Source organism: Gallinula chloropus, assembly GCF_964237585.1.
Source record: "Gallinula chloropus genome assembly, chromosome: 19".
Lineage (NCBI taxonomy): Eukaryota > Metazoa > Chordata > Aves > Gruiformes > Rallidae > Gallinula > Gallinula chloropus.
The window spans coordinates 9,881,086-9,895,948 of NC_140104.1; positions in this window are offsets into that span (position 1 = coordinate 9,881,086).

A 14,863-nucleotide genomic window follows, 5' to 3' on the forward strand; every position below is an offset into this window, starting at 1 on the left:
TGCTCTGCATCTTGGCAGCTTGTCCTTCCAGTTGATATTTTCTGATGGGGTATTTTGAAATTTAATTTCATGAACACTGAAAATGAAGCTGTATCAATATCAAGGAAATGGTCAGAGACAAGTAAAACAGAAGTTCAAAATACACCTTTTCAAGAGTGAAGTAATAAGTCTTCATATTTCATGCCAAAATTTGCTTGCGGTTTGTACTGAAATGATATAAAATGTCTTGGCATCAAAAAAAGTAATTTCAGAGCTGTAATTTGCTTTTCCCCCCATTCTGACTTGGAATTAGCTGTAGTTTGAAACTGCACAGTGTTCTGAGAAATGGAAATTCTGATCCCCACGTGGCTTTACTTCTTTCATGGCTTAGTTCTATTTCCAGGATTTTTAATTGTAATTGTTTCAATTACTGAATCTTGTTGTACTGTTCTGTGAACAACTCAGATGTTCTTTGTGCCAGGCATACGCCCTCTCAGGTAGGCTGAGCTCATGAATAAATTTCTTCCCCTCCTCCCCCCAACAAGTTGGTGTTGGAAACAAAATCCCACTCCTTGCTTTCTGTTGTGTTGCATGTAATGGCATTGATGTGGTTAAAACCATTTCTGTGTGATTCAGTGGTTTCTCTGAGCTCCTTGTAGCTCTGGATTGCCCAGTGTAAGGAGAATGGCAATGCATTCGTGTGGGTGTTAGATGGCTGGGAGCTGGGATGCACCTTGTTGTGCTATGCAGGTAGTTCAGGTCAGTTTGCAGAGACAGGGAGAAGATAGATTCATCTCAGCTCTGCCTCTGCCCCCCTCTATGGAGATCTGGATGTAGGAAGAGCCCCAGGAAGCAATGAAGAAATGTGAATACATGCACAGTGTACTTTTGAATAACTGCACAAACAATACCAACGACTCTTAAATCTCTCTTCTCCTTTCCTTTACTGCAAGGGCAGTCTCTGCGGGGTGCCCTCATTTGGGCATTCCCAGCACAGAGGAAAGTCATGCTTAGACCACCAGGCTACTTCTGGAAGATCTGCAGAAAGCAGTAAGACTTGCAGAAGGGAATGACTTTCCATAAGGCTTGGTGTCATGTTTGGCCAGTACTCGCTTCTCCCAAGCTCGTTTTGTTCTGTTGAGTTGTCAGGCTTTCCTCAGACTCCCTTGCTGCAACCCAGGGGCTTAGTCCTGCACTTAATTCCCTGCCTGTAGTACGAGCCAGAGCTGAACGTGGGGCTCAACTCCAGCGAGAGGGAGGTAGGCACGTGATGTGATCCAGAGACACGCCTGAGACCCGAGTGATTTCAGTGTCTATGGGCAGCAGGTTGCTGAATGTGATTTACATTAGACCCCATGTTTTAGCAAAGCTTTTCAAATACTTAGATTTAGGGAGCAGGTGCTTCCTTAATCAAAACACAGATATGATAAATATTAGCAGAGCAGCATTTGGGAGACAGTGAAGTAAAAGATACCAACCAGATGATGATTTCAATTTTGAGTGAGTTCACAAGGTACCTGTAATTAGCCCTTTGTTTCTTGTGTGCTGAGCATTCCCCTCCCTCAGCATGTCTGTCTGCATCCCAAATTCATGCCTACGGCAGACAATATAAAAATGGTTCTGCTTGTAATTCTGTCTGCAGTTCCTTAGATGATCAATGTACAAACATCCTATTTAAACACACCTGAGAGGGTATTTGTGTAGCGCTCATTGTGTCAAAGGGATCATTTTCCAAGGCATCAAACTGTTTTAACCTGCTAAGAGTCCCCTCTCCTTCCCCCTTATTTACAGGAAAAAACCCACCCATAATAGCTCAGAGGAGAATGGAGCTGGTTGAGAGGTCAGAAAATAAAGAAATGTGTTTCTTGGAGAAAGCAGGGTGCATCTCTGTGTGTGAAGGATGTGTGCAGCAGACCCGTGTGCTTGTCGACACGCTCATGTGAACGGGCTCAGAATGAAATAATGAAAACAAGGACTGTTTCTCTTGAGCTTTGCTTTGGTAATGCTTTAAAGAGTGAAGCATGTGTAAATGCCTCCAGAGGAAGGACAGGGTGGGAGTAGCTAGTGAGCTGTGTGTCACGGGGAAGGGATGGTTCCAGGGCAGTGGGCTGGGAAGGAATGAAGTACTTGAAAATTCTTGAGTGTATATTAAAACTGGGAGAGAACCAAGGGAAGATGGGATCCATCTGGCACAGAGAATAGATGGTGTTCCAAACTGGGGATGGGTATCCACCCTCTGCCATGATCACTCTTCTTGGAGATGCCTGTTTGTTCTCTGCCCGGCACACAGACATGCCAGGTTTTGGCCAAATGTCAGGACACATTCCTTCTGGAAGAGCTGCAGGAGGATTCAGTAGGCTGGTGATGAGAGACTGGAAAATAAATTGCTGTTTCTGTAAAACACCAGTTCTTGCCCCACAGGCGCTGTTCTTTCTACCAGGAACAGCTACTCAGCAAAGCATGTGAGTCAAGCTTGTGTGGACACGGCTTCCTCTCAGTGAGAGCCAGAAACCTCCTTATTACCTGTAGCTATTACTTTGTATTTCCCTGTCCTTCTAACAGTTACTGCACTAGGTCCTGTCTTTATGTTAACGTCTTTATGTTGATGTCTGCTTGCAACTGTAAATGGAAAACAGTTCATGGCAACTTCTCTGTATTCCTTGTTTTGCAGACTGTACTTGGGGACAGATAATTGTAACTTCAGTGTCAAAAAGGACTTCTATAACCTGTGCTGTTGCACCTCTTGCAGATGCTCAGCACGATGCAATCTGTTTGTTCTCTATTAATACCAGGCTTAATTTCAAGCTGTATTTAATTCCTGTCTTGTTAGGGGTATGAATTTGACAGTTAATTGAAATGAGTCCATTGTTTTTTGCCATGGACCTACAGTGGATGAGATAATCCGTGATTTTGCATTCCAGCCCTAACCCTGCAGAAGTTACAGCTGTCAGAATTCATCACTGCAATTCTTGCATAATTATTATAAATGTAATCTATTTAGTGCCCCAGGACCCTGGTCCTGATAGGCAGTGAAATGGCCCTATGGACATGCTAGAGACAGCATCTTTGTGCCGTTCTTTTTCAGAGATTGTTCTACAAAATCAAGATGCCTGTCATTCAAAGCTGTGCTTCTGGGAAGGTACTAAGGGTATAATTTTTCTAAATTAAACTGTGGCATTTGTACCCATTAATGGGAAAAAAATAATCTCTGTGTATTCCAAATGCCTAATTGATCATCTCAAATGAATGTGCACCGCCGTGTTTGCTACATGGAGAAGCTTCTGTGTAAAGCTGTGATCGCAGCGATGCATTTCCTAGCAGGTTTTTATGAGCAGACTGTGATCAGTTTTCAGGCAGCACATGATAGTCTTTTTAATTATGGCCAAAAAATGAAGTGCTTGAGATGCTATCAGAGAAATCATCACCAGATGATACAAGAGAACTTTGAGCTATAGTCCATGTTTAGTTGAAGTATTATTGGTACCATTGATTTTCAATTAATATTCAGTATTGACCATTGCTATAAAGAAGATAGCAACACACTGTAGCAGATTTATGGATTTTTTTTTTTACTAGCCATTGATTTTTTCTTACTATGCAGCTGTTTGCATTAATAAGGCAGATGTGAAAATATTCTTTGAGAATTTGTTTCTCTCCAGTTGAAGTAGATAGTGTGTGAGAATCTGTTTCCTCTGGAGATGTCTTCTGTGACACAAGGCTGTCTGTCATCTTTTCATAATGGGGGAGGAGTTGGGCTCTCAGTCTGAGGTGCTCTCAGGCTCCTGGGGATGTCTGCACTCGGTGAGGATTTGGGCTTCTGTTTGGGTGCTGCCTTTCTCTGGGCAGTCCTGACAAGTTGCCCTAAATCCTGATAATTAATGTGGGAAATGAACAAAGGGCATATTGTGAGAGGTCAATCTGCAGCTGGCATTTTTAGATAATTTGAAGTAAGAAGTTGTGTGCTGCACAGAGAAGCGGCTCCTCAGCAGGTCACACAAGGCTCTGTTTTGTAAAAGAAAACAGGAAATGAGAGACATAAGTATTCCCCAAATGCTTTTAATCCAGTAACAGTATTAACAATAATTTAAAAAACTATAGAAGGCAGAGCAGCTTTCCATAGGACTGAGTAACCCATCGCAGGAGGGAACCAGAACTGCAATGCTGACAAAGAAAGGCTAGGTCAAAACTGTTAGGCCCTGGTACAGCCAGGTCAAGCGCTTAAATCCCTAATTAACCACCAGGACTGTCACAATTCCACATGTCCTGAGCTGCTGTACAGTCTGTAGAAATTTCTTAAGTTTCAAACTGATGGAAAAACCTTTTCTGGAGAGTTCATAAGACTGCCATCTACTTATTTTTTTCCTAAGATTGATTTCTTCCACTGGTTTAGGTTATTAGTAGGTATTAGTATTATTAGTAGTAGCATTTGTTAGTCCCTTTCCAGCTGCTGGCAAGCTAGATGAAATTGGAATAACCTGTACCTGCCAATAGTCACTTTTAAATATGGATAAAGCTGTCAGGGCACATCAGATGTCCCTCCTGAATAGAGCAAAGCTAACCATGCAAGCTAATAACAAGCATTGATCCGAAAAATTAATATATGTCAAAAAGGCTTAGTCAGGATAGCCTGCAACAGGCAGAAAGCAGGCCCTATGTCTTAATCACATTTCAAGGAGTTGGGTGATTCCATCCTTCTGTTGCAGAAGGGGCTGGTGGCAAGTAATGTAAACTACTGCTTCAGCTGTGCCTGGGATGCCAGTGTCAGGGGGGTGGGAGTGTTTCCCTCCCTTGCCAGCCTGGCGCTACCCACCTCAGTGCTGGCATGTGTTGGAGCCAAAGCCTTTAACCTGGGAAGATCCCACGGGGATGCTTGGCTATGCACGGTGGGGGTTGGCCCCTGCAGCCACACTCTGGGGTGTCTGTCCTACCTGGCACCGTGACAGGGAAAGATCTTCTTCTTCCTCCTGCAGAGGAGAAAGTGAGCAAGAACTGTTAGGCAGCTGAGGGCATCTTGTGTCCTCTGAATGCTCGGAGAACACCTGCCAGGTAAACAGGAGTGAGAACGAGCAAATGTTTGGGTTGATCTCCGTGCTATGTAGCTGACAGGTTAGAAGCTGGGTAGGTTCCTTCTGACTAAGATCATACAAATCATGGTGCAGTGAAGAAAAGGCTTTATTGAATACAGTACTTTAAATGTTATTACGGGAACAGCTCTGGCAATAGCAAATCAGCGCTTACGGTTTATTGCTAAATGCTGTAGGTCTCACAGTGCTACGTTATAAAAATGATATTATATTAAATGTATTGCAGTGTGTGGCTTTTACAAAGCCCAAGAGTAATTCTTGGAAAAGCAGGCTTGTTCTGTCCCTGTAGAGATCACAATTTATGGCACTAGAACTGCAATTTTGTAGTGAGGGGGTACAACAGCACTGTTTATCTCTGTCATTTTTTGGTTGCTCAATAGTACTCGGGCTAAGGAAAGCAGCAGAGTAAGAAATCTGCCATGTAAAATTATATCCACTCCTGTACTTCTCATTATAGAACTATACCAATTATTGCAACTCGGTTACCCAGATTGCAGCAGCGAGAGGCTCGGGAGCCTCTTGTTTCATGTGCAGGCTTTTGGTGGGATCAGATACAGCTGTCCTCCTGCCAGCTTATGCTTTCTGTTTGCTCACAAGTGAACAGGTCTTTGTTCCTGTGCCTCCCCTACTCCAGAAAGGTGGCAGGCAGGGAGCAATCACCAGTGGTGGGCCCTGTGCTTTGCATGGCGTGGCTCCACTGATGTCTGTAGGTTTGCTTTGATTTCCTCTAGCTTAGGAGCTGGTTCTGTTCTGTTTCCATGCGGAAGGCATTATGGTTTTGCTGCTTTTCACTCACTCCAGTCCTTCCTGTTGAGTTTTACCACAACTATGTTTTAAGTAGGCTGTAATTTGCTTTTGTATTATATTATATAGGGTTTTGCTGTAATTCCTGTGTCCATTAAGTCCTCACAACTAGGACTTTACTGCTCCTCCGTAACTTCACGCCAGGACTGCACACCCAGGTGCCTGCTGTGTGTGTCTGGTGTAAGCAGGCAGTTCAGCAGCTGCCCCTTCAGATAGCCACTGGATCCAGCTAAATAACCATCTGAGCCAAAGCCCACTGGTGTTAATTGGAAACTACTTTCAGGACGGTGCTGTAACTCACTGAAATGGGTTAGTAGCCAGTGTCTGCTTCGTGCTGCTACATGCTCCTGCTCTGCTGCGGAGGGAATTTACAAGGTGGCACAATATTAGCAGGAGAGTTTCTCCCTATGAAAACTACATGGGAGGCTTAGACCGTGTTTGCTCCCTTTAATGGATGCCTAGCATGGCATAGTGCATGCAAATGTTTTCTGAAAAGCAGATCAAACTTTTAAGCTGTCAGCAGTAATGGGCTAGGAATGATCTATGTGGCCTGTGCAGTGAGGCGACAAGCTAATGGCTGCGTTCCCCGGCTCCCTCCCCGATGTTACTCTCTTAAGTGCACGTACTTCTTACATTAAAAGCAGCAGTGATATTACAGGACAAATGAATTTGCCACCACTTCATTTCCTTTGGAAGCACAGTACTTTGGCTCTGAGGCCTTTTGCCTGTCTGCTGACAGAGCTCTCCTTTTCCATAACCTGGAGCAGCTTGGTGGCAGCGCTGGTGCCAGCCAGCACCGTGTGCTGCCAGGGCCAGGCTGTGCTGCCAGCAGCACCCACAGATGGATTTGGTGCCCAAATCCAGCCCCAGGGAACAGTGCTGGCCCCAGGCAGAGCTGCACCTTCCCAGCTCAGTGGGTGTGTCTCCCAGGTTCTGCTTTGGGCTCTTCCCCATCATGGGAGGCTCTTCATATCTTTTAGGAGATTGCCTGCTAATGTTGCAATAAATTATATATCTTACTGCACTACCATAGCATTAACTGTTCATAAAATGCTGGGAATCACTTTCTTATTTTTATTAGCTAAAAAAATACAGAAGGGGCTTCAACAGGTCCCCAGCGTGCAGCTGCTGCACCGTGTGGTGCATCCATTGGGCCAGCTGTTTAGTGAGAGGAACACTTGCCAAACTAAATGCAGAAGAGTAACCTCTCTTCTTGTAAACAGCTGAAATACCTGGAGAACTTGAGAACAGCATTATCTGCCGATGGGATTCTGGTGCCCTTACAGTTTTGGCCATTTACTAAACCGAGACCACCAAAGAAACCCAGGAGAAGATTCCTCACAGCATATTCTACTACATCAGCTTTACTTCAGCCCTGGAAGTGCACACACCCTGCATAAGCCATTCAGAGTCCCAACCATCGAGCACTGCTGACAAACGGAAATGTGTGGACAGACAGGCAGGTGTGGACTGGGGGACTCTGAGAGTGTGGAACTGGAGCACTTCCATTTACAGTCTCATTTCTGCATGAGGAAAAAATCTCTAATGCATCTTTTTAAGCATGTGGGACTGATTCTGTCAGATGTGTCTTTGAACCGAAGGGGCTTGCAGCATGATGGTGAGCGCTGGTTAACAGAGCCAGCTTGGAGCAGGGGAAGTGTCTTCAAAGTCTGGGAGCTCAGGCTGCAGAAAGGATGTAGGAACTGTTAGGGAAGTTCTAGTGTGTGGTCATGAGATGGAGGATGGTCCTCTCAGGCTGGGGTCCCTTGGCACACTTGCATCTCTGCACAAAAGCACTTGGTGGGCCTACAGCTTTTGCCCTTGCCACGCTTCCATCAGCCATGCTGAAATAACTGATTCTGCTCAAAACCTAACAAAAAGCTCTTCCATGAGATGATTTGGGGAACATCCAAGCTTTTTTCCAAAGTGATAAAGTTGAGGCAGAAATACAATGTGCTTTGTCATGTTTAAATTTAGGAGGCTACAGTGAGAAAAAAAATTGTATATCATCTGTAACAACGTTGTCAGCCCTATTCAGTTCAATTCTCATTGTCCACGTGTGTAGGACCCTTTGTGCTGGTGAAAGGCACCTGCGGCTCATCTGCAGTTTCCAAAAGCTGGGAGCATGGAAACCTGCTGCCTGTGGCAGGGATGTTCAGCCTTGCCCTCCCTGGGGCTGCTGTCTTACCCTGGTCTGCAGGGTCTGGGGAGGGTCTGGAGGGTGTTGTGACCCCTTGGCGTTCCCTGTTCTTTGTCACCCTGCAGGAAGCGTGTGCTCAGTGTGCTGGACTCAGCACTGTGGGGCTGGGCGACCACCGTCAGGATGAGGGCAATGGTGGAGGAGGCTGCCAAAGGCAGTGTGGGATAGTGCTCTTACTGGGTGAAGGCTTTGTATTTTTCCCTTTCTGTGGATGGAAAAAGACCCTTTATGGAAGGACATTTCTGCATAACTTACAACTAGCAGTAATGTGATAAATACCTTTGCTCGGTGAGAACAGGAAGCCTTTGGGAGTCAGTCTCCCATTGCTGTCCCTGTAGACCAGTTTGATGCTAGTTCCTGCGACTGCTGAATCCACTGTGAGTCACTGGGGCTAGGACCTGCCTGTGCATCGCCAGTTGTAGGCTGACCTGTATCTCATCTTTGGAGGGAGCTGAGTAGCCCTGCAGCAGTCAGAAGTTGGGCGCTTGGTGTTACGAATTACATGGTGTTTGTACCTCTCACAATTACATCTGATTTCTTTCTGCTATTTGATAGCTCTGTGCTATGATGATAGCGTTGTTCTTTCCCCCCTCGATGATGATTATATCTCCCGTTCCCTCAGCTCTAACACATACAATGTCTGACCTCCAATTGAGCTGGCGTCTTCCAGGCGATGTGTGTTTGTGTCAGTCAGGAGGGTGCAGGAGCTCAGCTCACACGTTTATGCTCCATTACTCACCCCTGCATTGTAGGAAGGAAAGTTGCTTCCTTCTGTGCTTTTCTCTGGGCAATTGTAATTCCACAGCTCAATAGCTTTGAATTTATTCAGCCTAGCTGGATATTACCAGTTTATTTTTATGTGTGTGAAGAGACAGAGACAAGGAGAAAAAGGGAGGAGGGAAAAACCCCTATTGCTCTTGTAGGGCTTACAGTGGGATTTACACTGAAGCATGAAATTCTTCATATAAATATTTTAGGAGTCTTATCTCTGCAGACATTAATCTTGGAAATACTCCCAAGGGGATCCAAGGGCAGCTTGTTCTCAAGCCTCTTTGTCAGCTCCCCTTCTTCCACCGAGGGCTGCAGGGGCTTCCCTGGCTGTATCTCTAGAGGCTTCTGTCCCTCCCATGCAGAGTGGGACTGAGCACAACTCCAGGTCACAGGAGCTGAACAGTGACTGTGGCTGGGCAGGGACCAATGGGGGGATGCTGAGGTTCCCAGTCTGCAGCTCAGCTCAGGTCAGCAGTGACGGTGGTATCAGGCTTCTGCCAGCATCCCCTTAGCCATGGCATCTCCTGGTACGTGCATCCACCCTGGCCAGCTGGGACGAAGCCCCTGCCCACAGGCCTTGGAGATACTCTGTGGTTCAAGGTCCTGCAAAGGTGTGGGACAGCTGTGGCGTGGGCCTGCTCAGGCGTGGTGACGTCATGCAGTATGTGGCTCTTGAGCAAAAGTTTTGAAATCACCAGAATCTCATTAATGTTTAAAATAGTTAGTGCCAGAGCTGTGCTTCACACCACAGGGTGTGAAAGCTGCCTAAGGAAGTGCTGGCACAGCAGTGCTGGGGGACTGGTCAGAGGTCATTAGGAGCCAGGAAGGCTTCAGCCAGGGCTTTGCCCCATTTGCCCCTCTCTGCTGATCTCCAAGAGGGGAGATGTCTGATGCCTCTTCAGCCCCAGGGGGGTATTTCTGAGGGGTCCATAGGGAAGTAACCCACAGGGGAGCGCTGGTGACCTGCCCCTCTTCTCCCATGGCTGCAGGGGTCCAGTCCTGTGGCTTGGGATCCACAAGGCTTCAGACTGAGGAGGCAGTGCTACTACCAGAATGGAAGTGTTGGCATTTAGACAGGGCTTCATGAAAGCACCTTTGCATGGAAACTCTGCTGTAGGGTTACTGATGGGTTCTGATTTATTCACAAGATTAATAATTTTGTCTGGGCTGCGCAATCTGTGCAGTCCCACCTCCAACAATTCATGGTTCATGGTTGTCTTCCTGCTTTGTGGGAGGAGAAAAATGAGCTGTGCGACAGGGAAATCAGAAGTAACATTAGAAATTTTTCAAGGATTTAGAGAGCATTCAGAGCTTCAAGCTCTTCTCATTCTATAATAAACTTTGGAGAGAGAAATAGAAAATACTTTTTTTTCTTTTTTGTACCCTCACTGTAGAATTAACAATGTGGAGTGAAGAAGTTTGACACCTGGTGCTTCATTGTTTTGGTGCTTTCAGGGACAATTGTATTTGCAAACAAAAGTTAAGAAGGAATGGATAAACAGAGCAAGGACTAATTTAGCAGGTAACTGTGGCATGAAGATCTGAGGTAGGTGTGTTTATGCAGCGTTACAGCTTGGCAGTAGTTTGGTAGGAAACAATTCCCCTCACGGGGTGTACTACAAGTGTGTATTTACAGGGGTCTGAACTATGGCATGGGATGTGATTTAATGCACTGTTGTTCTCACATTCCACGTGGCCTGCCCGTATGAATATGTCAGAGATGTGAACATAAAGGTCACTGCAGAGATGTGCCTGTAGTGATGCTGGTGCTGGGATGATTTGAAAAGGCCGTTCCATGGTATGGCTGGAAAAATGCTACCGCAGGTACAGGCGCTGAGGAGGGCAGAGATGTGAATCTGTGCTCTGGGCTCAGATCTCTTGTACTGCTGTTCTGCCTCAGGTCTTTGAAGTCTTATCTTTCACGTCCTGTTTCTTGATCCAGCAATTGGTATTTGTCCCTGTTCTTGAAGATTGCCCCTTCCTTTGCTGAATGACTGTGATTATCGTTGTCATCCAAAGAAGTTAATTTGCATCCAAAGGATCAGGCTTGCCACAAGTCACCCCAATCACAACTCCACAGGCCCATTACAGACATTTGTAGCACCAGAGGAGCCATAAAAATACCCATTGCAGCAGGCATACTCAGATGTACACTAAGAGGGAGGGAGGAAGAGGAGCCCAGGCTCGGGCAGGCGCAGACCTGGTGCCCCTGAGTCGCATCCTACAGAAAGTGCATGTGGCTGGCCAGCAGCTTGTGTCCTCCAGTCTGGCTGCCAGGCATCCTCAGCAGCCAGAACAGATGGAAACCAACCACCAGGCACCTGTGAAATGAATTTGCTAGAGGAAACACCCCGCACCTTCTGAGTGATGGCCCCGGGCTGGCTCAGCACATGGAGAGGCAGCATCCAGGCCAGCGCTGCCGCTGCACAAGGACCGGTCTTGGTGCCCAGTCTGGCTTTGTGCACTCTTACTCTGCCACGGGAGGCCAGGCTTCTCCTGTTTGCACTTATAATAAACACAAGAATGTGAGGTTCTTAAAGGAAAGGTGTGTGTAGGTGGTGTTGCTCCCAGGAGAAGCTAATTTGTGCCTTATGCGAGCTGCTCATCGCCCAGGAGGCTTGATCCTCAGTAGGCTGTGGAGCCGTGTTGTGGAATTGTGTGCAGGGTATAGGGGCAGTGGGTGTGCTAGGACAGTGTCGTTAGTGAAATCTAATGGTCCCTCAGCATTTCTGAGGCAGAAGTGCTCCTCTGGCCACACTCATGATTCTTTGCTGCCTTCAGAGTAAACTGGCCAGGCTCTGCCAGTTCATAGCCCTCAGCCTGCTGAACAGGAGGCAAATAAAAGTCCACCCAAACAGCAAGAAGTATTTAACAAACACTGTGTCATTTCTAGCACCAATTGCTTAGACAAGTAAACCTTGCAGTGTGGGTGCTGAGGATTAGCAAGGTTTAAGGGCATACTTAGGAAACAGCTGCAAACGTTTGGAGAAGTTGGGTGCTATTCAAGGCAAAGGTTTACATGACTTCTTTTCCTTGCTGTCCCTCAGAAACCCACACTCTTAATTAATTTGTAAAACACCTTCACCGCTGGCCAAGTTTACTCCTCCATTTGCAACAATATATCTTCACTTAGCTCAGGAACAGCCAAGTGAACTCCTTTTAAAGAGCCATTTTTGCAAAACATGAATATGGCATAAGAACAAAATTGATTGCTGAAATAAAGGGTGATAGCTGCAATATTTTATATTTATACACTACTTCCAGGAGATTGGTGAAGAAGTCACAAAACCCGAAAAGCATGTGCAGTTTACTGAAAGATGGATAGTCTTTCAGTGTTTGCAGCACTATTAGTTATTTATAATGTTTTTCATCCATTACATTGAGAGTTTGCTCATTGAAAAGCAGCTTGCCTTCTGGAGAGCAGAGCCATTTGTGAGATGGAATGAAGCTAAGGCTGCATCACAGGAATCTTCTTGCATAGCAAACAGAGAAAGAAGGGGAAAATGCTTGATTAGGAAAAAACCTTTCTTAACCTCCCCTCCCTCAGTATAAAACTACCAGCAAAAGTACTTTCCCCCTAGGAAGCTACACTGTCTGGAAGAAAATGCTAATGATAAGCATTCCCCACAGTGGAGCAGTCAGGGTAAAGATGTGATTCTCTGGTTTAAGCTAATCAGCTGTCAGATTTTTGATCATCGTGGGATTTGTACCAATGTGTCTTTGTCCAGATGGGCTAATGGGTTTGTTGTACTGTGCTACTGAATGCTGTTTTTTCTGAGGTGTAGAAATCCATCTTGTACATGTTTCTGAGCAGCCTCCCGCCTTGCATCATAATGTTTTCATGGGCACAGATGCTCATCTTCACAATACCTGTGTTGCAGTCCAAACCAATCCTGCTCTTTCAGAAATGCAGTGTGTGACTCCAGGGCATGCAGGCTGCAGTGTGCTGGGGCTTTGGGTGATGAAGATCACAGGTGACTTCGGTGCTGGATGCCTCTCAGCCCTGACATGCTCCCTGTGTCCATGACAGTTGTGCTCAAACCCCAGCCCTGTGCTGCTGTGGACCCTGTTTGTCAGCAAGAATATCATCCCCTCACTGTGCTATCAAAATAGCTGTCTCCTAGGAGCCTTAAATCATTTTGTGTAAAGCATGGTATTATCATAATCCCAGCTTGCTCCCTTTTCCTCAATGTCAATTCATTAAAAAGAGCCAGTGCAGACCTAAGAGCTGCCGTACGTTTTCAGCTGACCTCAGCTCTGCTCCCTTGCAAGGACAGCAGGCATGGAGGGGTGCCCAAGGTAAAGAAACCACGTTTCAACCAACTGCCAGAGCAGGGGAAATTCAGAGATCCTTGCAGGACCATCTCAGCATCTCGCTGGCTGCTTGTGCAGCCCCTCCTGGGGCTGGAGGGGACACTGTGGAGGCAGTGAGAGCTGTCTGGAGGTTAGAGACCACTGTACTCCAGCCCAGCCTGGTGCCTGTCTTGTCTGCCAGGCTCCTGCAGCTGTGGTGTGTTTCAGTTCATCTTTACTCCACGGATGTGCTTAATTTCTGTCACGGCTTCAAAGAGACTGAAGAACAATAGTAATGGTTGCTCTGGGGCTGAAATGTCTGGAATATAAACTGTCTCCTACTCCTCTTGCTCTTTCTCTTTCTCCTGTCTCATGCATAAACACAGCCTTGCATACTTTTAAGCATACACTGAGCATGGGGCATTTATCTACTTTTATCTATCAATTATACATGTTTCTCTGGGTGACTAACCTAGCTTCCTCAAGTTAAACCTGGCTATTTTTTTTCCCTTCAGAATAATATCTCTTTTCTTGTTGCTATGCCAGGCATACAGATTTCAGGCTGCAGGGAGCAGGGGTGGTATTCCTGGCTGCTCCCAGGAAGAACAGTCTCTGCCCAAGCACGTGCTGCCCAAAGACCCATGTGCTCTGCTTCCCAAGGGAGAAAGGGCATGGCAAGGACCACAGACACCCAAGTTGCACGTGCCTTTCAGGTGCATCTCCTTCCAAGCAGTGTGAGGGGATTTGGTTGTAGTGTGCCTTGGGGCCTGGCTTGGCTCTGTGGGGTGCCCTTCATCCCTGGGCCAGCCCCTGCCTTGCTGGGCTTCTTGTCCCCCTTGTTGCCTGTGCCCTCTCTGGCAGCAGAGCTGTTAGGCAGGGTGGAGCGTGGGGCAGTGTGCTGGCTGGAGCATGAGGCACAGATAGCCTGGGATTGAGCCTAGTGTGGAGGTTAATGAGCTAGTGCTGGGGGGCCATGAGAAATGGTGGGTGCCTTTGGTGGCAGGGTTCCCCCACTGCTCACATGCACTGTGAGCAGAGGCCACGACTTTCAAGCACGTGTCACTAGGGTCACCTGCTGGTCCCCTGTGGCACAGGGTGCTGTTGGAGAAGGGGGGGGTCTTCAGCCACCCCCAGGCAGCCAGCAACCACTGCCCACTCAACAGTCAGCTCAGTAAACAGGGAGATTACGTGGCCTTGCTTAAAGCTCATTTTGTCTTTTAATTAAGTGTGTAATAATTTGATGTAGTTACTGAACACTATTTTATGCATTCCTAATTTAATGAGCTAATGGTGTGGGGATAAACAATATGTGATGGACTATGTCTTCATAGTGTTGAATTTCTCTGTTTTATGACAATTTTAATACATCTGTGTACAAGTCAGTTAAACCTGTGGTTTACTGCTGATTACCTCTGTGGTGAAGAGCAGGCTGGGGGAAGCCAGCCAACAGGCAGGTACATCCTAGCAGCATCTTGCTGGGAGCTCAGCATGTCCAGTGAGCACTGGCTTGGTAAATGCAAGTTTCAAATTTGAGCTCTTATTTGACTGTGTGCTTGAGGAACCTAGAAAGCTTGAGCACAGCTCAGCCTGGCAATGGCCATTTTGTCTGCTGGTACGTTAAACTGAGGAGAAACATGGTGGTCTTTCTGTGATTTTTTCAACTGAAGCTGCACAAAGTTGTTCTCTGGTTTAGGGAGATGACAGCACAGTCTAGGAAGAGTACGGGATGTGG